Source organism: Gopherus flavomarginatus, chromosome 5 (genome assembly GCF_025201925.1).
Source record: "Gopherus flavomarginatus isolate rGopFla2 chromosome 5, rGopFla2.mat.asm, whole genome shotgun sequence".
In the NCBI taxonomy this organism is placed as follows: domain Eukaryota; kingdom Metazoa; phylum Chordata; order Testudines; family Testudinidae; genus Gopherus; species Gopherus flavomarginatus.
In genome coordinates this window covers 35,176,596-35,204,281 of record NC_066621.1, presented here as the reverse complement: position 1 = coordinate 35,204,281, position 27,686 = coordinate 35,176,596, and the positions used below count along the sequence as shown (strand labels likewise).

General features: G+C 42.5%; 1 protein-coding gene and 2 pseudogenes across 2 annotated transcripts in view; all 3 read right to left on the bottom strand.

Annotated features, from left to right (window-relative positions):
• The window catches only part of KDM2A (lysine demethylase 2A), a 601,751-nt gene that overhangs the window by 276,916 nt on the left and 297,149 nt on the right, over positions 1 to 27,686 (bottom strand). The gene's annotated exons all lie outside the window — the stretch shown is intronic.
• LOC127052566 (olfactory receptor 1038-like) lies at positions 1,687 to 2,621 on the bottom strand (annotated as a pseudogene).
• On the bottom strand, positions 22,355 to 23,330 carry LOC127051474 (olfactory receptor 5F1-like; annotated as a pseudogene).

The window sequence follows — 27,686 nt, the reverse complement described above, 5'->3', positions numbered from 1 at the left end:
AATTGTAACATTCAAAAAATAGTAGGAGAGCACTTCAATCTCCCTGGACACTCAATAACAGACTTAAAAGTTGCCATTCATCAACAAAAAAACTTCAAAACCAGACTTCAATGAGAAATTGCAGAACTGGAATTAATTTGCAAACTTGACACCATCAAATTAGGCCTGAACGAAGACTGGGAGTGGCTGGGTCACTACAAACAATAATTTTCCCTCTGTTGATACTCACACCTTCTTGTCAGCTGCTGGGAATGGGCCACATCCACCCTAATTGAATTGGCCTCATTAGCCTTGACCCCTCCATTTGGTAAGGCAACTCCCATCTTTTCATTTACTGTATACTTATACCTGCTTACTGCATTTTCTAGTCCATGCATCTGATGAAGTGGTTATATCCCACAAAAGCTTATGCCCAAATAAATTTGTTAGTCTTTAACGTGCCACAAGGACTCCTCATTGCTTTTACTGATACAGACTAACACAGCTACCCTTCTGAAACCTGCTAATTGAGTGTATGTATGTAATTGTCTTATGGTAAAGACTAGTATGGGATCCCTAGAAGACAGAAAGAAAAGAAAGAAAGAAAGAAAGAATCCTATTATAATTTCCACTTTTAGTATTTAGAGGACTCTCATACAAAATCCAGCTGTAGGATATGAATTCATGGTCTGTGCAAATATTTTGTAAGATAGAGGAATTTTGTAGCACAGAATTGGTAAGTAACTTGACTAATTTCCCCCAGTATAGATTGTACCAGCACCAGTAGATATCATGTAGCGTTTGCGAGGGGCCTATCTCTACCTCATGATACTTAGGGTCAACACATCTTTCTTCCATCTTAAAGGGAGGATTGTTTCATAATAAGCTTTAAAAATATTCTTGCTCAGCCACATGTTTCAGCACTGTCCAGCAGCAGAGAGTCCCACAGTTAATGGCTATGTAATAATGTTTAGCACCCCTATGCCATGTTACCTCTCCAAAGTTAAGTCAAGAGTAGAGCTGGTGAGAAATGGATGTTGTAGACATTTTTTTACTATTATTTTGTTGATTTTCCAACAACCTGAATCAAAACACTTTGGTTGGTTGAACTCAACAAAAAAAATGTTTCAAGTCAATTTGACACTATATTGCATCTGGCTAGGGTGCCATGGAGACTTACAGGAGTTGTATTTGGCGTGCTTCATTACCCTATTCTCTCTGATGGGCCTGGCTTCTTGCTTGGACTACACATTCCACGATGCACCATGGTATCTCCACTGAAGGGGTGGAAATTCTGATTTTGACTCAGTTCCACTCTTGAAATAAATAATGAATCTTTATAATCTTTATAAAGAGTCTTTAATGAATGCTTTATATGAAGCAGCAAAATACAGCCAGTGGTTCAAATTTAGGACTTCCATTTCTGTACTTATTCCTTTAGGCCATATGTGTGCCTCATATATTAGGTACATGAAGGCTCCTTGAAGTATGTTAGCAGATATGCTTGCATTCATCTTAATGTTCAGGATCAGGGTGAAAAAGTGAATCCAATTCTCTTTAATTTAGGTCTATTCAATTTCTGATTACCATGGATTTTCACACCAGACAATACCCAAAAGTTACATGAAGTAAATAGAGAAAATAATAAACTCAGCCCAAGGATTTTTCTTTATTATCTCACCAACATTTTTGGTGCACTGACACCTGTCAAGAAACTGTTATTTGGTCTAATAACCTTTTCAGGGCATCCTCCACCTCCTTGTTCCTCAGGTTGTAGATAAGAGGATTCAGCATGGGGATCACCACTGTGTAGAACACTGAGATTATTTTGTCCCGGTCCAGCGAGTAACTAGAAATTGGCCTGACATACATAAAGACTGTGGTGCCATAGAATATCACGACAGCTGTCAGGTGGGAGTCACAGGTGGAGAAGGCTTTGCGTCTGCCCCCAGTGGAGCGGATCCTCAGGATGGTGGAGATGATATAGATATAGGAAACCAGAATCTCCAATGAGGTGATGATGCCGTGAAATGTACCAAAGGTACAAAGCACTATCTCATTGCTGTAGGCATCAGAGCAGGAGAGCTGTATCAGTGGGAGGATGTCACAGAAATAATGATTGATGACATTAGAGCTGCAGAAGTACAGTCGAAAGGTGGAAATAGTTTGTGCCAGTGCATGGACAAAGCCAATGAGATACAAGCCAGACACCAACTGGGCACAGACCCTGCGGGACATGATGACCATATAGAGTAGTGGGTTACAGATGGTGACGTAATGGTCATAGGCCATCGCTGCCAACAGGAGGCATTCAACACTCGCTGTGAGCACAAAACAGAACAGCTGTGCGATGCACCCACCAAATGAAATGGCTCTCCTCTCAGTTAGGAAATCCACCAGCATCTTGGGGGTGATGGTTGAGGAGTAGCAGAAATCCACAAAATCCAAATTACTGAGGAAATAGTACATAGGGGTGTGGAGCCGGGGGTCGACTCTGATCAACATGATCATCCCAGATTTCCCACCAAGGTGATCAGCTACATCACTAAGAGGAGCAGAAAGCAGATGGCCTTCATCTCTGAGCTTTCTGTTAATCCTGAGAGAACAAACTCAGTCACCAGGGTGTGATTTCCCCCAACCATTTTGTCTGCTCAGGTGTTATCTGCTGATTGACTCTTCCTGATTGACCAAAGAGAGAATTGATGAGCCCCAATTTATCTTCTAGATAACCAAGGTACTTATATATTCCTCATTACCATAACACCTAACAGCCTTAAAATATTTAATGAATTTGTCCTCACAACAACCCTATGAGGTAGGGCAGATGGGAAACTGAGGCATGGAGCAGCTAAATGACTTGTCCAAGGTCACACATACAGACTGTAGCAAGGATGGGACTTGCTTCCTGGTCTCTTATGGTTCAAGATAGTACCTGAATCACTGGACCATTCTCACCTTCACTGTGCCCAACTCAGCAATTCAGCCATGCTGAGAAAAATGCACTAAGCATCATCCCTACAGCTCACTGTGCATGCCTGCCTCTCCACCCCAAAGCAGCTGCAGTTGGATGTGTCCATCTGTGAGCAATGTGATCCAAATGTTCATGAAGGGCAAGGGCCATCTTCTTCCTGAAATAGATAATCTCAGCATTAACTCAAGGAACTTTACGTGTTTTCACCTTCCTCTGCAGCATGAGGCATGGATCATGTGCTGGGCCTGGCTCATCCAATCAGTTCCCTGCCATTTCAGGAGCCTTGGGCATTGATGGTACCTTGGTCTCTCCTGTTCTCTGTCTGTGGCATGACATTAGTCTCCTGAGGACTGAAATGCTTTAGTCTAACTAAAGTCTTTGGGCTTTATATAGTAATATTTGGGTAAAAATTAAGGGCCTGCAAAGGTCCCTTCTGGCTCTAAAGTCAATGAAACTATGAATCAGAGGCTACATCTACCCTATAGGATAAATTCGAATTAGCTTAAACCGATTTTATAAAACAGATATTATAAAGTCAATTGTGCGTGTCCACACTAGGCACATTAATTCAGTAGTGTGCATCCATGGTCCAAGGCTAGCGTCGATTTCTGGAGTGGTGCACTGTGGGTAGCTATTGTAAAATAATGAGGCTAATAACTTCAATTTGCGTCCACACTAACCCTAATCTGATATAGTAATATCGATTTTAGCATTACTCCTCTCGTTTTGTAGGAGTACAGAAATCGATTTAAAGAGCCCTTTAAATCGATATAAAGAGCAGTGTAGTGTGGACGGGTGCAGCGTTAAATCGATTTAACGCTGTTAAAATTGGTTTAACAGCATAGTGTAGACCAGGCCTCATGTATCACTTTTAGCCATTCAGAACTCCAACAGGAAAAAGCGAGTGGCTTCTTTGCTATAATAACACGAGGCAGGAGGTTAATATTTTGGCCAAACCAGCAGTAGAACTCAACCCCCAGCAGAGGGTGAGGTATGAAAACTCCTTCTTCTTGGCCTGATCCAAAGGCCGTTGAAGTCAATGGGTGACTTTCCATTGATTTCACTGTACACTGGATTGGCACAATGGTCATTTTCTGACGAGAAATTAAATAGATCATGATTTACTACATGAAACACCCTTGGGTTGTAGGTATCAAAAGCCTCCATGATTCTGATGGGGGGAGAATCACAAGTGAAGTAGGAATTACTGAAATTAAGGACATCTGCCCTTTCTGGGATATTAAAGGCCAAAAAAGACAAACAGCTGCTAGAACTTGTGTCCACAACCTTTTCTGCGTCCTCCAGCAGGGCAAATTTGAAACAGACAAAAGCATTAAGTGGAACATAGAATTAAACATGGAACTCATTGCCACACAAAGGAAATAATGTAGTAATTTATGATTAGCAAATATAGTTACATTAATTACAAGGTTTACCAATCCCAGTTTTTCAGGGTATAATGTGAGCACCCTCTAGTGCCTAGATGAAATTCCCCACCAGAGGGCTAAATTTTGCAGCCTGGATGCTGATGAGCGCTTGAACTCACAAAAGCGGCCCCACTAAGTCAATGAGGCAGGATTCATATGATCAAGTGTACAAACTAGACTATAATACATACCATTTCACATTTAAAACTATTATGGAGCTGTTACATGTTTTTCAGTTGCATTTTCTACTATTGGAGAAGAAAATCTATACTTTTGTCACACCTCTCTTTCAAGATATTTCATATATATCAAGCCATGCTCTTCTCTTTCTCTCTCCAGCTTTCCTAGAATCTTAGAAATTGGACCTACAGCATTAAGGCATTTAGGATCACATTTTCAAAGGTATTAGGTGCTGGAAGATTCAGATAGGCACCGAGTAGGATTTTCAAAAATGCCTATACAGCTAAGATACCTAGCTTCCAAAGATTTCAAAGGGAGTTAGACACCTAAAAGTTTTCGAAAATTCCATTAGACACCTAATTGAATCTTCAGTCGGCACTGCATCATCATTCAGCACTGGTGAAGCCACATCTGGAGTATTACATCCAGTTTTGGGGCCCCCCACTGCAGAAAGGATGTGGACAAATTGGAGAGAGTCTAATGGAGGGCAACAAAAATGATAAGATGGCTGGGGCACATGACTTACGAGCAGGGCCAGCTCTAGCATTTTTGCCACCCCAAGTGGCGGGAAAAAAAAAGCCGCGATCAGCAGCACTTCGGCAGCAGCTCTACCACCACCGCCTCATTCTTTGGCCGCAATTCGGCAGCAGGTCTTTCCCTGCAAGACAGACTGAGGGACCTGCAGCCCAATTGCCGCTGAAGAGCCAGACATGCCGCCTCTTGCCATTGGCCACCCCAAGCACCTGCTTGTTGCATTGGTGCCTGGAGCCAGCCTGCTTACGAGGAGAGGCTGAGGGAACTGGGCTTGCTTAGTCTGCAGAAAAGAAGAGTGAGGGGGGATTTGATAGCAGCCTTTAACTACCTAAAGTGGGGTTCCAAAGAGAATGGAGCTCGGCTGTTCTCAGTGGTGGCAGATGACACAACAAGGAGAAATGGTCTCAAGTTGTAGTGAGGGAGGTCTAGGTTGGATATTAGGAAACATTATTTCACTAGGATGGTGGTGAAACACTGGAATGGGTTACCTAGGAAGGCGGTAGAATCTCCTTCCTTGGAGGTTTTTAAGAACCGGCTTGACAAAGCCCTGGCTGGGATGATTTATTTGGTGTTGGTTCTGCTTTGAGCAGGGGGTTGGACTGAAGGACCGCCTGAGGTCTCTCCCAAACCTAATCTTCTACGATTCTATGATTCAGTCACTTACATATCTTCAAAAAGGGAAAAAGCAGAGGCCAGAGAACTATAGACCAGTCAGCCTCACCTCAATAGCTGGGAAGCTACTAGAGCAATGTATAAAACAGTCAATTTGTGAATACCTGGAGGATGAAGGGGTAACCACTAGCAGCCCACAGGGATTTACTAAAAACAAATAATGCCAAACCAGCTTGATTTCCTTCTTTGCCAGGGTAACTGGTTTGGTGGATGGGGGAATTTGGTGAACATAATAGATCTGGATTTTAGAAAGGCTTTTGACATAGTCTCATATGACATTCTGATAAGTAAGCTGGAGAAATGCGGGCTCAGTAAAACTACCATTCAGTGGATACATAATTGGTTAAGCAATCCAGAATAGCTGTTAATGGACTGGAAGGAGATCTCCAGTGGGGTTTAGCAAGGATCTGTTCTCTGTCCAGTGTTATTTAACATCTTTATTAAAGTACAAATGTAGGAATAAAGCATATTGAACAAATCTGCACATGACACAAAGCTGGGAGAGTGTTTACAAACACTTTGGAGGATAGAGCTAAAATATAAAGGGATTCAAAGGGATAAATTGGAGAACTGTGCTATAGAAAACAAAATGAAATTCAACAAAGACAAATGTAAGGTGTAAGGGAAGAAAAAACAAATGCACAAGTATAGAATGAGGGAAAACTGGAATGGCAGCAGCACAGCTGAGAATGATCTGGGAGTTGTGGGGAATCACAACCTCAACATGAATCAGCAATGTGATGCTGTTGCAAAAAAAAAGGAAATGGAATTTTGGGTTGCATTAGCAGAAGTATAGCATGCAAGTCGCGGGAAGTGCTAGTACTGCTCTACTCCGCACTGGTTAGACTTCAGCTGGAGTACTGTGTCCAATTTTGGTCACCAGTGTATAGAAAGGATGTAGAAAAACTGGAAAGGTTCCAGAGGCGAGCAACGAAGTTGATCAAAGGGATGGAATACAAGCCATTTGAGGAAAGGTGGAAGGGACTGGGTAAGTTTAGTCTGGAAAAGACGAGATTAAGTGGGAACATGATAGGGCCTTCAAATACTTGAAATGCTGCCATAAAAATATGGAGAAAAGTTATTCTCTCTTGCTACAGAGGGCAGGACAAGAGGCAATGGGTTCAAACTACAGCATAGCAGATTTAGATTAAATCTCAGGAACAGACAGCCTAGGGACCGTGTGGAAGCTCCTTCACTGGAGGTTTTCAAAAGGAGGCTGGATAGCCATCTGTCTTGGATGGTTTGACACAAGTAATGCTGCATCTTGTTAGGGGATTAGACCAGATGACCCATGTGGTCCCTTCTAGCCCTACGGTTCTTTGATTCTATGAAAATCTGACCCTTTGTCCATCTCCAACCAAAAAAACATTTCCGATTTCACCAGTTGTCAGTTAACCTGGTTGATTAAACAAACTGTCTTTAATGAACTTACCATCAACCGCTTGCCATCTAGTCAGCAGGCTAGAAGGTACTTGCCTTTTCTAAAATGTCCAAACAAATTAATGACACTCCTGTGCCAAGAATCCAGACTCTTTATCTGATGTTGCTACTGGGCAGAGAATCACACCTAGCTGCAAAGGTTGCAGTAATTTAACATGATTCTAAGCTAAAATGCAAGACAGTATCACCATATCCCCTGGTTGTCAATAATTCTTTCTTAGATGATGCAGGACACTTATGTAGATACTGAAACTTTGGGACCTCAAACTCCCCCTAGATTCTTCCTTGCCAAAACGTCCTACAGAACTAAGCAATTTGTTTTTGGGGTAGCCATTTCATTGCAATCCCTTTGTATTGATCTCAGGTCCAACATCCACCAGCTTTCGTCATCTCCGATTCTTCACTGCAGAGGTTCTTAAATGTGTTCATTGTGGGGAGCCAATCTTAATTAATTGTCTCATGGGCACTTCCCCTCCCATCCAATAACATTCCTGCAGTGGCTACAGCAATTGCCTGTGTGGAAAAACAACATTAGTAAAGTATCTTAAGTATTTTTAACTGAGTTTTAATGCAATGTAGTAGTTGGAAACAAGGGGGACCTGCACCATGTCAGCAGTCTGGGCCCTGCAGATCACTCATTGTTAAGGCTAAGATTTTGTCATGGTTATTTTTAGTAAAAGTCATGGAGATGTCACAGGCAATAAACAAAAATTCACAGAAGCCATGACCTGTTTGTGACTTTTGCTGCTGAAGCTCCATGGATTCCCCTGCTGGGAGATGTGGGGCCAGTTCCTCCTCTGCCTGTGGCAGCTGGGAGCTGCAAGGTGAACATATTTCCCAAAGAGAAAACAGGACAACCCCAGCCGTTTGCCCGAGGTTTTCTCTCCCCCACTGCCGCTGCAAGTCTGTCGCCCGTCACTGGAATCCCAAGGAGAACCCCCTCAGCAGTCTGTCATCTGTCACTGGAACATTGCAGGGGGCCCCCTTTGCTGATGTCACCTGTTGCTGGAACCCTGCCAGGGCCCTGCTGGCCGCCAGCTCCAGAGTCTTGCAGCCACTGGGGCTGAAGCAGAGAATGTCACAGAGGTCTCTGGAAGTCAAAAATTCCATGAATTCCATGACCTCCATGACATAAACATAGTCTTATTGTTCAAAGAGAGGGCAGCATCCATTTCCTCTGAAAAACACAATCATCAAATTTACCTTGCAGGAGGAAGATGGTTTCTTGTTCCCACAGGAAACAGAAGTTGCCATCCTGCTTCAACTCCAGAATTAGCAATGGTTCATCTTAAAGAGACAAGGTGGGTGAGGTAATATATTTTATTGGTTCAACTTTCAAGCTCCACAGAGCTCTTCTTCAGGGCTTGGAAAGGTGCTCAGAGCATCACAGCTAAGTACAAAGTAAAACAGATTGTTTAGCATAAGTCATTTACACTTATTTTAAAGAACTATTCAAGGTAAAGTGGCCCATTAATACCTTTGCAGTCATAGGACAAAAAAAGACTGTTGTAAAAAGCCATAAATCCTGTGTCTTTATTAAGACCATGATGTTTGGTGTCAAGCAAAGTTATGAATTTAAGTTCCCAGGCTCATCTTTCCTTTGAGGAAAGGATTGAGAGGTCAGATATGGAGTGATCATTTTGTGAAAAGTGTTGGACCTGGGACCAACATGGCTATAATAACACAGCAAACAATGAGCTATCTTGTCCAGTATTATTCCATCTGCTTTACTGGATCAGACTATAGGTCCACCGACCGTAGCTTGGCAATGGTCAGAGAAATGGAGAAGCTCCCATAATTCATCTGCTCAGACATATAATGGTGTACTCTATATGGTAAAGTAGAAGAAACAAATAGGACCTTGCAGTACAATAGTAGCATAGCTGATTCTAGATCAGAAGGTTGTATATTCAAATCACATTGGTGGGTCAATTCTTCTTTAATCTAGCATAATGAGAGCCAAATGTTGGAAGTTGAATCTAGACTAGTTGAGAGTGGAAATAATGTGCTAACTTTTAGCAATGAGGGTAATTGACCATTGAAACAGCTTATCTCAGGATCTAGTAAATGCTCTATCACTTGGCATCTTTAAATAAAGATTGGATATTTTTTCAAGAAGATACAATCTTGTTCAATCACAAGTTGCAGGGCCTGAGGCAGAAATATGTAGGCAAAATTCTCTCAGCTGCATAACACAGGAGGTCAGCACAGATAATCATAGTGATTCCTTCTAGCCTTGAAGTCTATGAGTCTAGGAATTACTTCTCATCCCCAGCTGACCATCAATTTGTGAAGTGTGAGAATTTTAAAATTCTTTGTCACAGGCTGTCTGGCTGGTCCTTTAAGATCACTCGGCTCAGCCATACCTGTGCCAGATAAGCGAATCCCTCTTCCCCAAAACTAGTCCTGATCAGATGAGTAATTTATTTAAAAGGCTGAAGAGAGCTCAGCAGAGGGAGAGCTGGAGAAAGGGGCCTCAGTTCTCAGTAGAGCTGTAAGAGGGAGAGTGTCTTTTGTGGAAGGCCTAGGAGGAGAGAGGGCAGACATCAGAGGGAGAAGAAAGCTGTCCTGCCTGTACAGCCTCAGAAGGAGGCTTATGGGCCCCTAAATCCAGGACTGGAAACGAGCTACTGGTGACCTGGTGGAACATGACCCTAAACACAGCCCATGTCCTAGGGCCAGCCCACAACATTTTGGCACCTGAGGTGGGGAGCTCAAATGGTGCCCCCTTGCCCTCTCGCTTGGGCCAAAACTTTGAAAAGTCTCAATTCTGCCTTCTTCCTGTTCTACTCCTCTCATGGTACTGCTCTGCTACCTACCCCAATAAAGGAGAACTAACAACTTAAAATACCTTGTTCAAAAATTTTAAGTAACACTTAACTTTCAAACACCTGAACAGCAAATGTAACTTTTCTTGTCTGCATAGTAAACAGTGGCATTTTAAATGTTTGAATAATTAGAGTGGTGCTTTCTGTGCTTTCTTGGTTGCAAAGATTTGAACTGTTTCCTGAAGGTCTACAATCTGGGCTAGCTCATGCTCTCCTGAGATAGTTGCAAGACTGACCAGCCTCTCTTGTGTCATTGTGGAGAGTAGGTATGTTTTTATTAACTTCAGCTTGAAGAAGCTGTGTTCTCCACCGGCAACTGTTATAGGAAGTGTTAGAAGTATGCACAGAGCAACAAAAGCATTTGGAAAGAAGGTGGTCATCTTATTTGTGCACATATATTCCGGAACAGCCTTTGGAGTTGATCCTGCTGAAATGTATCTTGAAAGGGCTTTCAGTTTGCGCATGTGATCATGTGTCAACACTGTCTCTAGTGTCCTGCATTGCTGGTGTAGGCCTTCTTCAGGTACAGCGAGGAGTTTTGGAATATCATACAACATCCCAAATATTCTGCTGTGTTCCTTGAGCTGCATGAAATGTTCTTCAAATGACTGTATTGCATAATCTAGAACCTGGTTAAAGAATTCAACTTTGAATTGTTGTTTGGGGTCTCTTATGGGATTATCATAATCAAAATGCCTTCTTTTTCAGTGACTCTTGTATTCTTGAATGGGTGGGAAAATCGCTTCAGTGTGAAGTTCATCTGCCAACTTCTGTGCGCTCTTCAGAATGTTTTGAAATCCCTCATGTGACCGGTAAGACTGTAGGTGTGACTTTGCTTTGTCCAGTTGTTCCATTGCTCCAGATGTATCAAGGTCAACACCTTGGAGTCTCTTGCTTACATTTATTTCAAACAGTCTGTCATGCCACAACACTAAGCCACACAAAAATTTGAAGTTATGTATGTTTCTGGTGTTTCCATTTCCCTCTACCACTGTTCTCCCACGAACGGTTCCTGTCATAGCATTATCCTCCATAATGGCAACTATGGCATCAGCTATCTTCCCAATTTGGCTTTATCGCCTCCTCTCGACTTTACCACCATATGGCACTCAGTGGTTTCAGTATCAGAGAGGATGTTCCCAAATGTTGCTTCAAAATTTGCCATGGATGAGTTGATGCAGAGAAAAATACATAGATGCTTTGAATTATATTAAAAAATTCAGCAGCCTCACTGGAAGCTGACACTGCATCACTGACCACCAAGTTCAATGAATGAGAACTGCATGGGACAAAAAAAGCTCAAAGGTTTTACTCTCGGATCTGTGTTTGCACTCCTCTGTTCTGTCCTTTCATATTGGCACCATTATCGTAGCCCTGACCTCTCATGTCAGCTATCACTATTTCCATATCTTCCAGCTTTTTAAGAAGCACATTTGTCATACGAGCTCCTGTAGTATCATCAATGCCAATACATTCTAGAAAATGCTCTCTGACAGTCACCATTGCAGGGACATTTTCACTAGGTTTTGTTGTTGTTACAAAATGCACCATTAAAGTCATTAAAAACATGGCTGATGTCAGGTGTACAGTCCAGAATAACAGAGTAATATCTTGCTGACATCAGATCTGCCACAATCTTGTACTTGACTTTTGTTGCCAGTAACTATGTGATCTCATTTTGAATTGTTTTTTCCAAGGTAGTGGTGTGTGTACATTTCTTGGTGGTGACTCTTAGATGCTCCTGGAGTACAGCATCAAATTCAGCCATCAGTGCCACAATTTAAAGGAAGTTTCCATTGTTTGGCACATACAGCTGATCTGAAGTGCCACACAGTGATAGGTTTTTGGTAGCAGTCTTTCTCACAATGGCAATTAGCCTTTTCAGGACATTTTGCCAGTAAAGATACTGACACAATCTTCTCTTGATGCTGATCATCTATGGTGGCCTTTAATCTTAGTCTCATCTCAAGATCTTTCCACCTATGGAATGCTCTCTGGTGATTTGCTGCCATCTCATGGCATGCCAAATTTCTTGCCAGATTTTTCCAGTCCTTTGTTCCTGTAGAACCCAATGTGGCTGGAGCATTAGACTGGAAGAGTTTGCAACAAAAACAGTATTCAGCATTCTGGGTTTTTGAGTACATAAGTCATGGCCTCTCCACTTTGTCACCACTGGGGACTTCACACCAGTAATGTGTTGGATGGAAACTTCTATTTTCATTGTCTTTGGGAAACATGAAGTTTTTCACTTGCTATGGCCCATGCAGTACAAAGAAGTCCCTCAGGCTACTGCTCAAGTGGGTCCACAGTCTCCTTGCGCTTCCACTACATTCTTCTCTGATCTACACTTTTCTTCAGGAATGTGCATGGTTACATCTATTTGAGACGGAGATATGGATGCTGCAGTAGCTGCCAGGTCACCTGCACTCTGACTAACTGGAAGATCAGGCATCTCCTCACCACTGACATCCTCACTGGGGCCAGAAGGTTCACCATGAACATTTGTGTCTATGTATCTCAGGAGAGCTCCTTCCTGCTTAGATAGACAATCTTCCTTTGCTTTCATTCTTTTTCTGAATGCTGCCCCAGAGGGGTGTTTTCTTCTTTCATTCTTGACTGCTGTTCTTTGCCAGCTATAGTGGCTCTCAACACTCAATTGAAGGGGACAAATAAGCAGGCTGGTAGCAGGGCCTGAGTGAGGGAAGATATCAGAGTCTTAAGGGATTAACTGGCTCCTACTACTTCAGTTGACTGCCTGTTCGCCTCAAGAGGGTTCAGGGAAGCAGCAGCAAACAGAAAGCTCCCTGAGAAGCTGGTGTTAATTAGTCCAGGCTCCTGGGGGTGCTAGAGAGGTACATAAGAGGCTCCTCCTCTCTCTCCCTGCAGCTCTGGCTGCTTTCTGCTATTCACTCTCATCTTTTCTCCTGCCTGCCTGTTATGTCTCTTGTGCCGTCCTTCCTTCAGCACAGCACTCCACCATCTCTGTGCATCTAGAGCAGAGAGAAAACATATGCACCAGCAGCAGACATACATTTCTACACTCTGGCTCCTAGTGGTGTCCCTTCACCCCACCCCTAGTCTGGCACCTGAGGCGGCACCTCAGTTTGCCTCATGGTAAGGCCAGCCCTGCCAGGTGCCAAAGAGGTGGGGTGTGGGACTCTTGCCTAAGGAGCTGAAACCTGCATAATTGTCTACAGAGACCTAGGAAGGTCATCTGTGGGAACCCTGAATCAAGGGGAACAAGGGCTGGACTTGAAGTACAAAGGACTAATCTGTCATACTGCCAGAAGAGGCTTAAGGAATATTCCTCACAGACGGAATCTTCGTTTAAAATATTCTGATTGGAGAGTGGCTTCTTATACGAAACAGACAAAGGGAGTAACAGGCAGTGTGCCCGTGGGTCTATGCTGTGCCACAAAGGGGTGTTGTCCCAGTACACTTTTATATGAGCTTTTAAAATTCTTGTTACTTCAACGGCTATTGCTCTACATGTAGGTACTTAATCCTTTTTTAAAGAGGACACATACAACCACAGTAGTAGTGGTGTGCATGCTCTGGTAGCAGTGAGAACTCCACATTTGTCCCATGTTGCATAGAAAAACATCTTCCTATATCCATTTTAAACATGACACCATTTAATTTCATGGGCAGCTGTCTGTTGTGAAGTTATAAAACATAGGTCCTGTTCCAAAGCCCGCTGAAATCAATGGTAAGATTCATGCTCACTTCTATGAACTCCACATCAGGCCTGTAGTAACTGGGGTTTCTGGTGGATGTTTCTCCGTATCTATGACCCTATATATAGGGTCCTTGGAAATCAGGAAGAGGAGATACATATATATCTCCTAACTCTGATCTCCAGGAATAACTGGATTACATTCTCTTACATACACAATGGAGGAAGTCAGGCCAGATGATCTAATGGTCTCTTTGGGCCTTAAAGTCTATAAATCTATGAATATAGTCATTCTACTCTCTCCATGCATAGAGCCCACAAAGCTTGGCATAAATGTTGTTGCTCTTCTCTAGACCTGTTGCTGGTTCTTTTTTCTGATGAGATGAGCAAAATCAAACAGCACATGTCAGATGAAGAGATATAGTACCATTCATTCCTAACACACTGTAATTTTTTTTCCATAGAAATCACCTACTATCCATTAATTATTTGTATTACCCTCTTAATAAATACTCTATTCCCTCTTTATATGTATTTGCATTTTTTAACCACCTCTGTGCACTAAGCAGTCCTTTTCATTGAACTGACCACAAAGGTGCTTAGCTTTTCCTCCTGAAATGTTAGAACTAATTTGCAGATTTGTAATAGTCTGACCTCTTATATAAGACAGGCCATAAAACTTCCCCAAAATAATTTTGGAGCAAATCTTTTAGAATAAACGTCCAGTCTTGATTTAAACATTGTCAGTGATGGAGAATCCACCACAACCTTCAGTAAATCATTTCAATGGTTACTTACGCTCACAGTTAAAAATTGATGCCTTATTTCCAGTTAGAATTTCTCTAGCTTCAGTATGCAGTCACTGGATTGTGCTATACCTTCCTCTGCTAGGTTGAAGAGACCATTATTAAATATTTTCCCCCATGTAGCCATGCTGGCTCTAGGACTCGGCCCCCCCCAGCAAAAAAAAATTTGGCCTGCCCCCCACCCGCGCCTTTTCTTCATGCCCCCCTGCTCCTGGCCCCGCCCCAATTCCACCTCTTCCGAATCCCTTCCCCAATCCCCAGCCACGCCTCCTCTCCCGGGTGTGCCGCATTTCCCCCTCCCCCCATTGCTTCCCGGGGGCCCCCTGCGACCTCCCGCCCTAGCTCACCTTCACGCCGCCTGCTCCCCCTGGTGTGCCATCGGTCCGCTTCTCCCCCCTTCCTCTCAGGTGAGGGAGGGCAAACAAGCGGAGCAGCAGCGCATTCAGGGAGCAGGCGGAGCGGAGCTGAGCTAGGGTGGTGGGGCGCAGGAAGTAACAGGGGGTCGAGGAACCGCTCCCCACTCCAGCTCACCTCTGCTCCACCACCACCGCCTCCCCCGCTCGGCTTCTCCTGCCTCCCAGACTTGCTGCACGAAACAGCTGTTTCTTGTGTGACAAGCCTGGGAGGGAGGGCTGAGAAGCGGAGCAGCTGCGCGTTCAGGGGAGCAGGCAGAGCGGAGGTGAGCTAGGATGGGGGGGAGGCGCAGGAAGTAATGGGAGGTAGAGGAACTACTCCCCACTCCAGCGCATCTCCGCTCCACCAGGGCACCTCTGCTCCACCACTGCCACCTGTCCTGAGCACCCCGGCTTCTCCTTCCTCCCAGACTTGCTGCGCAAAACAGCTGTTTTGCAGCAAGCCTGAGGGGGGAAGCAGAGCGGCGGCGGCGCTCTCGGGGGAGCAGGCGGAGGTGGAGAGAAGGCGAGCTGGGGCAGCGGAGGCAACTTTTTCCCCATGCCCAGGAGTTGGTACCTTTGATGGCCGGTGCCAGAATGCCGCCCTTAGAAATGTGCCACCCCAAGCACCTGCTTGTTTTGCTGGTGCCTGGAGCCGGCCCTGCCATATAAATATTTAGACTGTGATCAAGTCACCCCTTAAGCTTCAGAACCCATCAGTGCCTATGGGCTCGTCCACACTAGGGAGGGGAAATAGATCTTAGATACGCAACTTCAGCTACGTGAATAACGTAGCTGAAGTCGAATATCTACGATCGGAGTACTCACCCGTCCACACCGCGCGGGATTGATCTTCGCGGCTCTCCCTGTCGATTCCGGAACTCCGTTGGGGTTGATGGAGTTCCGGAATCGATATAAGCACGCTCAGGGATCGATATATCGCGTCTAGATTAGACGCGATATATCGATCCCTGAGCAATCGATTTTAACCCGCCGATACGGCGGGTAGTCTGGACGTACCTTATGTGTAGTTTAAACTGTTCTTTCCTATATTCAGTAGCTTGATATCACTGTAATACTGATTTTTTGTTGTTGTTGGTTTCAATTAGTGTGCTGCTGAGTCAGCTAGTTTCTAGAGATCTTCATAAACCTCCTTAGTCTTAATGAACAGAGCTCATTTGAAAAAAAAACAAACAAATTTTCTCCTCACAGGAAATTTGATGATTTTGACATTTCATTTCATCACAGATTGAGACAAAAAGTTGAAATCTCTGATTTTTTTGCAAAATGAATGAAGACTAAAATGCCCTCTTACCTCTGGAGATGATCCCTGCAGTTCAAGGTAAAGATGCATTTTAAGGAGGCAATATTTTTGAGGAGGTTTGCCCTGTCACTGACTATTCAGTAGGTGCTGTATGGGTTATGGGGCAGAAGACTTCAGTCTCCAGAGCTGTCAATACAAGCATTGAATAAATGAGTCTTGCAAAATTTCTACCTTCCCATGTGAACAATTTAATTGAATTTAATATAATTTAGTGGCAAGTAAACTATCATCATTTTTTCATTATCTTTAATCATCATTGCTAAGGACAGGCATGTACATTTTGTGCCCAAGCTGATAAAGTTTTCAAGACAATTTCTCAAGGATGATAGAAAAAGAAAGTCACAAATCCTCTCCAAAGGAACTATGATGAGTTATATCACCTAGGATCTGTCAGAAAGTTTATTACTAACGAAACTGTAGACTGCCAACCCCGAGTGTAATATTTAATTTCAGAAGATGTTTTATTAGTACAGACAATAAAGTCTGTGGGATTGATCCAAAGCACAGTGGAGTCAGAGGGAGAATTTCCAATGACTTCAATAGATTTTGGATCAGATACTAATGGAAGCAATTATTTGATTAACCTTCCTCATTCCCACACAGATGCATAGATTATAAAGCTAGAAGGGACCATTCTGATAATCTAGTGTGACCTCCTGTATAACACACACCATAGTATTCTCTGAATTAATTCCTGTTTGAACTACAGCAGATCTTTTAGAAAACATCCAGTCTTGATTTAAATATTGCCAGTGATGGAGAATCTGTCATTTCCCTTGGTAAACTCTATCAATGGCTAAGAACCTTCACTGATAAAAACTTGCATCTTCTTTCCAATCTGAATTTGTCTAGCTTCAACTTCCAGCCAGTGGATCCTGTTATACCTTTGTTCACGAATTTGAAGAGCTCATTATCAAATGCTTGTTCCCCTTGTAGGTACTTACAGACTTTAATCAAGTCACCCCTTAACCTTCTCTTAGTTAAGCAAAACGGATTGAGCTCCTTGAGTTTGTTACTAATGGCTTGTCTTCACTACGGGGGTAAGTTGACCTAAGTTACGCTACTCTAGCTATGTGAATAACATAGCTTGAGTGGACATAGCTTAGGTCGGCTTACCCTGGTGTCTTCACAGCGCTCAGTTGACGGAAGACGCAATCCAGTCAACTTCCCTCACTCTTCTCCGAGAGCAGGAAAGCGCTCTGCCATCGATTTAGTGGGTCTTCACTAGACCCACTAAATCAATCCCTGCTGCATCAATTGCAGCAGTGTCGATTTCCCCATAGTGGAGGCCAGCTCTATAATGCATGTTTTCCAATCCTTTAATCATTGTCTGAATTGTCTTCAATTTACCAACATCCTTGTTGAACTGTGAACACCAGAACTGGACACAGTATTCCAGCAGCAGTTTAACTGTAAGAAATAAAGAGGTAACATAACCTCCCAATTCCTAATGCAAGGAACAAATATATTCCAAATCAGAAATCAATGGCTTATCTGATTAAATAACCATAAAAAGGGTTTTGAGAACCAATGACTTGTTTTTCAGAGGTGTTGTACTTCCACAAACACTAGTAATGCCAGGGGGAGAAAGAAGTATTCAGAATCTTTGGGAAAATAAGGTCGCAAGCAAGGTTTGTCACCATGTAAATATGATGGCACTCTGTGGTGTCTGCCTGCCTCACCTACACTCCTGGCTAGGAGACAGAATGCAGATCATCATGCAGACTTACCATGTTCCAAGTTGCCCAAGGTAAGCCGTGCAGTTTTCACCTCCCTGTAACTGGAAATATCTAAACCCTTATGCTACTGTCTTAATCAACTAAACACTTAGTTTATTAAAAACCTACCTTTATAAATGAATACATAAAATAAATAAAAATAAAAATAAAGAAAGCTGTCATGGGATTCCCAGGCTGTCACACAACCCTGGGATCTTGCTGCTGAATTTAAGGCCAATTTGACAATTGAAGATGGGATTTTGACTTCAGAACATGGTTAAGAGAGTTGCATCAGTTTTGTACCACCAAATTTTTTTCTAACATGTCAAGAATATTAGCATTTAATCTAGTTCTTGTAAAATCCCAAATTGTAAAGATGAAAAGCAGCTATGAAAGGACTCACATCTCATTAATGCTGCCATATTTCTTCATATTTCCAAGTATTTGGAACCTGGTCTCTGGGGGAGCATATAAATCTTCCAGTGACTGGAACATACAGCACCAAATAATTAAGCAATGGCTTTTATATGAATTGTGTATGGAGATTTAATTGAACACAAAAATCATTTTCCAGTTAAAACAGTTGGCAACTCTGTGAGGGCACAAATTCAGTATTAGGTACCCTAAAGCATTGTGTTAGAGATAGTAGTGACCAAACCTGCATGGAGAGGTGGTGGACAAAGGGATTTAAAGGTTCTCTTACCATTCCAATTTCTAAGAGCGGAAATGTACAAATGGCACACAGCCCAGAGTAAGGGGAACAGAAACTCTTCCAAAGACCCTGAGCACACAAGTGAGGAATATGCCCACTGCTAAACCCCTTCAGGTTTTGCTATATATTCTTCACTGCGTGACCTGCTCCCTCTATGGGCTGTTGCAGAGGGTAGAATCACCAGGAGCAGATCCATCTAGGCCAGACCTCTTTCTGTCCCCAATCTATCCTGTCTCTCCTCTGACCTATGCCCACCACAGGCTTTTCCCGGCCCTTGAACACTGCCCCCTGCAGCCATGACTCTTGCACAGGTGACATAGGAGAGCCTGCTACACAAGGGGAATTCTCCAAAGGGGTCTCCAGGTAACATTGACTAGGGATCTCTGTCATCACCTATCTGGTCTGCTGGGTTGGAGGTGTTGGCCACTGTAATCCACAACCCACTCAGTGGTGCACTCTGCTCCCTGTAACATTGGCTGGGCCACAGACAGAGCTAGCTACCGCCTAGGGTGACAGTACTGGGTCTTTTAGTTCAGGTTATAGATTCTCATGCTTTAAAGTTCCTGGATGGATTGTTGGCCTCAGATAATTTATTTCAATTTCCACATTTTTTTAAACTTTACATTAGATTATAATTGATAAGATAACATAGCATAAAATAAAATTCAAAATGAAAAAAGTTGTTTCTAAATGAAAATCAAAACAAACCATTTTGATATTTTAAAAATGGAATTTCATTAAAATTGACATGTTCCCACAGGATATTTAGAATTTGTAGAGTCAGCATTTTCTGATGTCAAACTGTTCTGACAGAATTTTAATTTTGAACAATTCTAGAAGTAATATACATAAGCAAGTTGGATATATCTAGCCTAAGAAAGATTAGATTTTTATCAGCAAATGCTGATTTCACACAGAAACTAACTAAAAATATTTTCATCAATAATCTAAATTTACAGATTGACAAAGTAAGAAAAGTGCTGTTTGAAAAGTTATTAGAGTTTGATATTTACTTTGTATATTTTGACATGTAATATTGACAATTTGCATTTTACCAGCAATTAAGCTTTAACTTTTTGAATCTCAATGTCTACTGGTCATTAAGTAATTATTGTCTGAATCCCCCCTCTCTTCCCTAATTTCCTGAAGCTATGAATAGAGGCAAAGTTTCATCCATGACCTTTCCAGTTCTTGGAAAAACCCAGGATGATGTTAGTGACTTAGTGAGGGGTGAGATGAAAAATAAAACCCAAATGCTGGCAACTTGTGATCATCCATTTGTTGGTATGCATTTGGAACACTCCCTTCCCTGTGATATTGAGACCCCATCATGATGGGTCATTAAAGATCCACCTGCACTTTATCTAGAGTTGGGATATACTTAGCACGTCCCACTTTGGGTAATTAGATTTTAGCTGCCTAAACTCCCTCTTTTTCTTCCTCTCTGAAACTACTGAGTAGGTTGTCATGCATTGAGTGGATGAGGGAGTACAGGTCATTCAGGAGTGGCAGTTAAACTGTCATAACAACTTTTCCTGTTTATATCAATCATAAGAAAAACCACTGGGGGTAGGATACAGGAATATAGGAACTGCCAATCTTGGTGAGACTAGTAGCCCATCCAATCCAACTTCTTGACTCCAACAGTGGTCAGCACTAGTTGCTTCAGAGGAAAGTGCAAGAAGGTTATGTGATAATCAGAGCAGAGAGAGATAGCGAGAGAAACTTTCATGTAGTAGTTGAGGTTGAACAGCAGAAAGAGTTGAACCCCTGCTATTTTCTATCCCTGGCCTAGCTATCAAATGCTGTTACCAAACCAAAATCTTCATCTTTTCCTCTATTTCTGTGTAATAGCAATAATTGGTTTTACATCCTTTCTGCAGCAGCCAATACTACCGGTAGTACAAGTACGTAGTTGTATAGGGTTATACTGTGATTGTAAGGCCCAGCCCCAAATTTGCAGAAGTGTGGATTATGCATCAACCCCTCTGATACGTCTCAGTGTCCTTGCAGACATGGTGTCTCTCAGAGTTCTGAAGAGGGCTGCTTATATGCCATCTAAAAAAGATCTATCCCTTCAAGAACAATTCCATTCTAAATTAAATTGCACTTGATATCAGGGGCTACATGGGGTAGCAGGAGAAGGAGGTTGCACAGGTGAAATGGCTACATTTGCTGTGGGCAGCAGCCAATCAGAAAGAAAGGAGTTGCGTAATTACTTCATAGCCCTTGAGAAATAACTTGAATGGTGGTTATGCTGTATAGAGAATAATGACCCTCAGCCAGTCCGAGCACAGGGATTTGCATGTTTGGAGGCTTCTAAGAAATAACAATTCAGTCATTATGCAAAACAAGAGCCCCTAACCTGTCAGAGGGTATTGCAGTGTTGATGTGAGAAATTAGTGTACAGTTCAAGTCAGTTATTGTACAAGCATCCCTGTTCTTTGAATAGCTACGGTTATTCCATTCTATATTGTGCAATATAATACAGACACCTCTAATGAATGAGAGCATAAGTGGTTGATGTAATTCATTTCCGTAGTCCCACTGAACTAGTCTCTTTGTATTTGGGTCAGTTACACAGATCTGTGGCACAGTTCCCAGATTTAAACTTTCATCCATGACCTTTCCATCAACAAGTGATTTATAATCTGGGGGCGTGGCTCTCTCCTGAGGTTCAAAGGAGACACTTATAGTATTTATAGCTTGGGCTTTAATGGAGCAATAACAATGCGACAGATGCTGCAAAGTGCCTAGTGCCTCCTGCATGGCTGCAAACCCGTGAGAGCATCAGACACAATAATAGCATGTTTGGGGAAAGGGACATCAGGGACTGCTGATCTCAGGGTTTGCTGTCTGGTTATTACACCAATCGTATATGTAGCTACACACTGTGTTCCTTTTTTAAAAACACATTATGTTCCATTTACTCTGTGCCATCCTGCCATATGACTTTACTGATACCGGAATTTAAAGTACGAATGTTTCTTCTCTCACACATACCAAATTATCATTCTGTGATAAATACTTCTAATACAATTTGTCTGCCTCTTCATCTATCTATCTATGTTCTTATACAGTGCTCATCACTGTAGCATTTGAAAACCTTACAGACTGTGGCTACGTCTACACTACAGCATAAAATCGAAATTACTAAAACCGGTTTTATAAAACTGATATTATAAAGTCGATTTTATGCGTCCACACTAGGGCACATTAATTCGGTGGTGTGCATCCATGGTCCTAGGCTACCATCGATTTCCAGAGCGGTGCACTCTGGGTAGCTACAGTAAAAGAATGAGACCAATAACTTCGATTTCCGTCCACACTAACCCTAAATCGATATAGTAATATCGATTTTAGAGTTACTCCTCTCGTTGGGGAGGAGTACAGAAATCGATTTTAAGAGCCCTTAAAATCGATTTAAAGTGCCTTGTAGTGTGGACGGGTACAGCGTTAAATCGATTTAACGCTGTTTAAATCGATTAAACTGTGTAGTGTGGACCAGGCCTGTTAAAGTGAGCACATGTGGGCCTCCAAAACTAATTTAAGGTCAGTGATTTGATGCCTAGCTTTAAGTGAGCATTTCTATGAGATGTGGTTATTACTTACAATGCCTATGTAAAGAGCACTTAAGAGAGAAGCCACCTCAGCTACATTCCTCGAAAAATAAAGAAAGGAGATGAATGTGTTTTCTATTCTTTTCTAGTCATTTTAATAAATGCATTCATCTTCAAAACACTGCCCTTCCCCAGTGATCTCCTAAGAGCATCCTTCACCTCTTTGTTCCTCAAGCTGTAGATCAGAGGGTTCAGCATGGGGATCACTACTGTGTAGAACACTGAGGCCACCTGGTTTTGGCCCAATGAGTAGCTGGTGTTGGGACATAAGTATGTAAAGATCAGAGTCCCATAAAACATGGTGACGGCTGTCAGGTGGGAGGCACAAGTGTTGAAGGCTTTGTGCCTGCCCTCGACAGAGTGGATCCTCAGGATGGCACCCAGGATGTACAGGTAAGAGAAGAGGATTATCAGGAGGGAGCTGACACTAGTGAAACCAGCTAAAATAGAAATGGTATTTTCGGCGATGGAGCTATCGGAGGATGACAGAGCTAGCAGTGGAAGGGTGTCACAGAAAAAATGGTTGATGATGTTGGAGCCACAGTATGTTAACCTGCTAATTAAACCTGCTAATAGCACTCATGAAACTAGCGAAATAGGAACTAGCCACCAATGGGACACAGACTTTATGGGACATAACTGCTGAGTAAAGCAGTGGTTTACAGATGGCCACATAGCGGTCATTTGCCATCACAGCCAGAAGCAGGCACTCAGTGCTGAGCCAGATAATAAAAAAATACAGTTGAACCAAACACCCAGAATAGGAAATGGCTTTGCTCTGTGCTAAGAAGTTTGCCAGCATCTTTGGAGTGACAACAGATGAATAGCAGATATCGACAACAGACAAATTACACAGGAAGAAGTACATGGGAGTGTGTAGTTGGGAACTGATCTTAATCAAAATGATCATCCCGAGATTCCCCACCAGGGTGATAACATAGATCACTAAAAACAACAAAAAGTAGATGACCTGCAGCTTTGACCCATCTATGAATCCCATGAGAATGAACTGGGTTGCTACAGTACAATTTTTCTCTTCCAGTATTCCCATTTCTGATACCAGCTGAAAGATTAAAAAAGAGAAAATGAACTATTTAATGCTCAGTCATCATTCTGTGTACAAAGCATGCAAATGCATACATATTTCTGCATGCATACTGTTTTGAGATTTGGGCCTCAGTGATATATATTCACAAACATTCAACTCCCTACCTAAAGAAGGTAACAAACTCTTCTCTGGGGTTTGCTTAAAATGGTTTCTATAGTGACAGGCAGATAACAAAACAACTGAGTGTTCAGTTCAGTCTTATGCATCCGATAATTTGGACGTTTTTCCAAAATGTATCCCATTGTATTTGGTATATTCTCTAAATTGGTGATTGGGTGGATGTATTGGATGGTAGGTGAGTAAGTATGTGGCTGCATGAATAAATGGATGTAAATGAATAGGTGCTTAGAAGGGTGATTTGGTTTGTAACTGGATGGGAGTGTCTATTGGTTGTACTGGACAATTAGATGTGTTAGTAAACTGTTGAATTGATAGATGGGTGAGCATATTGTTGGTGTAAGAAGGAGCTAGGGAATAGATGGTTGTGTAGGAAGTTGAGAAGGTGGACAAATGGGTGAGTCAGTGGGCAGTCAAATGGGTAAGTAGAAATGTGGGATTTTGGATTAGTGAGAAGGTGGCTGGGAGAGGGCAGACAGTGTTGTAGTAGCCATGTTGATCTCAGAATATTACAGAGGCAAGGTGGGTGAGGTAATATCTTTTATTGGACCTACTTCTGTTGGTGGAAGAGACAAGCCTTCAAGCTACACAGGGCTATACAAAGACCTGACTATTGGTCCAGTAAAAGATATTGACAGTAATATACTGTCTCTGTAAGGCAGTAGTCAAATGAGTGAGAGAGTTTGAAGATGGGTGGATTGATGATGAGTGAGTGGTAGTGTAGGTGTGGAATGAGTTGGATAAGTTCTTGTGTCTATTTCACAGTGGAAAATGTTGTGTATGACAAATATCAACCACCAGAACTGGACCCCATTGCAGAAGCAACGGACTGGAAGCCTAGAGATTGAACTCTTACCCCAGGAAGTGGTCCTTTTAGGAAAAGTATGGCAGGGAAACTTGCTCTGCTGCTGATGTTGCTGTTCTGTGAATAAAGAGAGAACTTGAGGGACCCAGAACTGTCAACACAAGAGCAGATTAGGTACAGTATTTAGTTATAAATGTATTAATCTAGCTCTTTTTCCTCAGCGAAACACCCCAGTCTAATTATTATGTTAAATGCCAACCCTGTACCCTGGATATTACTGTTACGTTATTACTACATTGATACACAAAATCTACATCAGTCTAATTAGAGTGGAAGGATAAGTCTGGTAGTTAAGGCACTGGACTGGGTCTCAGAAGATCTGGATTCAATTTGCACCTCTGCCAGACACATCCTCTCTGATCCTAAGCGCAAGTCACACAGAGAAAAATATTAAAAAATGCCTGTGTAACTTAAGATCCTAAGTTCCACTTTCAAAAGTGTGAAGTCACCTTTAAAAATGAGACTCAAGCTCCTAAGTCACTTAGGCCCATTTTGAAAAATTCACCCTTAATCACTCTGTGCTTTAGTTCCCCATCTGTAGAGTGAGGATAATATTTCTTGTCTCTCATCCTGTGTCTGTCATGTCCATTTTGATTATAAACGTGTTGGGGCATGGATTGTTTCTGAGTATGTGTTTATACATTGCCTGGTTTGATGGGGACCTGATCTCAGCTAAGGCACAAATTATTAAGTCAGAGGGTTTCTTGTTAGAAGAACCAAAATCCAAGAAAATTGGTTATTTTATTTAATCCCTGCCCTTTCCAAACAAATTTCACATTAGGAGTGAAAAGTTTGGATTTTTTAAAATATTTTTTCTTTAAAACCTAAAAGTTCAGCTAATTCCCAATTCCTACACTAACTACAATTTCACTAATAGAATAAGACTTACCAGGAGCCAAACTGAGCTACGAACTCTGCTCATGTATTGTCCCATGTTGTAAAAAGAATGTCTAAACAGAATTTCAGTTCATGCTGGCATCTGAAAGAAAAGCCCTTTCTCAGCTTTCCATCAAAGCAAAAGGGATTGCTAATGATGACTGTTGTTGTTACAGCTGTGAAGAATATTCAGCTCTACTCCAAAGGTTGGTAAAGCCCACAACTTGAAAGAATAATTGGATCTGTGGAAGGATTCATGTTTTGATCATGCAATAATATTTATATTGCACTGGGATCTCTGGCACTATGAAGGAGACTTCCTCAAACCCCAAACATTCTAATCTCCCTTATGGAATGCACTAAGCAATTAAGCAGTGCAGCCAAGGATCAGACTGTTTTAAATACATATTCAAATTTCCAAAGGACATGCAGATACTCAGAGCTGCGCATCTTGTATGGCAGGGCATTAACTGGGGAATAGTAAATGTTAGAGAGTTTATTCCTTCACTCTTACCGTTCCCTGGTGCTTCTCGCATGAACAGAGAGCAACAATGCCCGAAGTCCGAAGGTGCAAACAATTCGATGTTTATTGGGATGAACTTCCAGCAAGCTTAAATTCAAGTTCCTTTTCCTTATTTTTCGAATCCCAAATTACTTCCTGTTTGCCCCTAATTTATATAGTAATATTTTTAGCTATATCTTAACCAATCATTCTACTAAAATTTACCTAACCAATCCTAACATATTGTAACATGATTAGCTAACCAATTTTATCCCACCACCTTAATTAGTTTACACCTAGCAAAATTAATTATACAGCAGACAGAAACAATCACAGAACCAGACAGAGACCATGCAAATAAACATACAAAACAATAAAGAAGTGAGGATTTCACAACTACATCTATACAGACATAAGGGTTCTCCAGCTGTGTCTATTGACAAGTGAGTTCTTGCCAAACAGGATGCGATCAAACTAAGTTTCCTTTTACATCTTCTAGGTTCTTCCCTTTCTCTGGAGGTGATAGATCCAATCACCTTCCTAACAGTCCCAGATTGCCTTATTTTAATATGACTAGTTTGGAATGTGAGGACGTGACCATACATTTCCCAGTTTATGGCTGCTAAAGAACTGTTAAACTGTCACGGTAAGAGAAGGCCACTACACAGACAGTGATTTTTGATTCTTTCTTTTATACCTCTATAACTAGCTAAGTGATAAGAATACACCCAAAGTCTTAAAGTATAGGCCTTTGCAGACAGGCCTGAATATCTATATCCTACCACTAAAATCAAGCCCAACTATCGTGCTTGCGTGACCATTGTAGGAAGGAAAATAAATCAGCCAGGAGGGTGTAGAAGGGAGGACAGAGTAACTGTTGGGAATGAGTTACACACCTTTTCCACTCAAGTCTGGGTTGAAAGCCCAACTGATAGTGATCAGGAATTTTGATTTATCTGTAACTCTTCTGCCCCTCTGAGTTGGCAGCAACAAGGGCCGGGTTCAGTATCCAGGGGTTCCGTTTCAATAACACAATGCCAAACCAGCTCGAGCTCCCACCTAGTGACCTGGGAAAATCTTACACACACCCCTAGGTGCCTCAAAGAGGCAATGCTTCCCCTCTCACAAGCACAGAGTCTTGGTGTAGCAGAAAAGGTTTAATTACATGAGATAAACAACAAGCACTAAATTGGGAAAACACCTCAACTAGAGTTCCTAGACCAAACCATGAGCAAAGATCCACCCCAGGAAATAGGGCTGTGTCCTTTTCCCTGGGCTCTTGAGTCCAGCAACCCCAAATCACCCACAGTCCCAAAAGTCCCACAATCCAAAAGTCTCTGTCCTGGGTCAGTGCAGCCCCAAAGTTCGAGCGTCTATCTGCAGAGGTCCCTCCCCCCAGCCTGGGTAGAAAGGGGCACCTTACGTGGTCCAGGGCCAACTGCCCTGCCTCTCCGTGGGTTCTGCTTCTGCCTTCTCCACGAACTGCTCCGCTTTACCAGCCGCTCCACTCTGCTCCTCCAGCCACCCTCACAAACTGCTCCACTCCACCAGCTGCTATGCTCCACCAGCTGTCCCATGAGCTGCTCCAGTTGCCTCTGCAAACTGCTCGGCTCCACTCGCTCTGTGGGCTGCTCCACCCATCCCACAGCTACTCAGCTCTGCCAGCCACTCTGCTCCACCAGCTGTCCCCACCAGCTGCTCCACTCCACCAGCTGCTCTGTTCCACAGTATAGCTTCAGGCTACCCCACTAGTTAGCACAGTACTCAGTGCTCTCAGCTCAATAATTTCAGCTCTTTAGTGATTTCAGCTCACAGTAGGGGAGCCCCAGTGCTAGTGCACCATTAGCCCAAAGTGAGTTCAGCTCAGTAACCTGTATCTAGATTTTTAAGGGAATAAAAAATCAACTCTGACATTCCACAGTGGAGAGAGGAAGAGGTG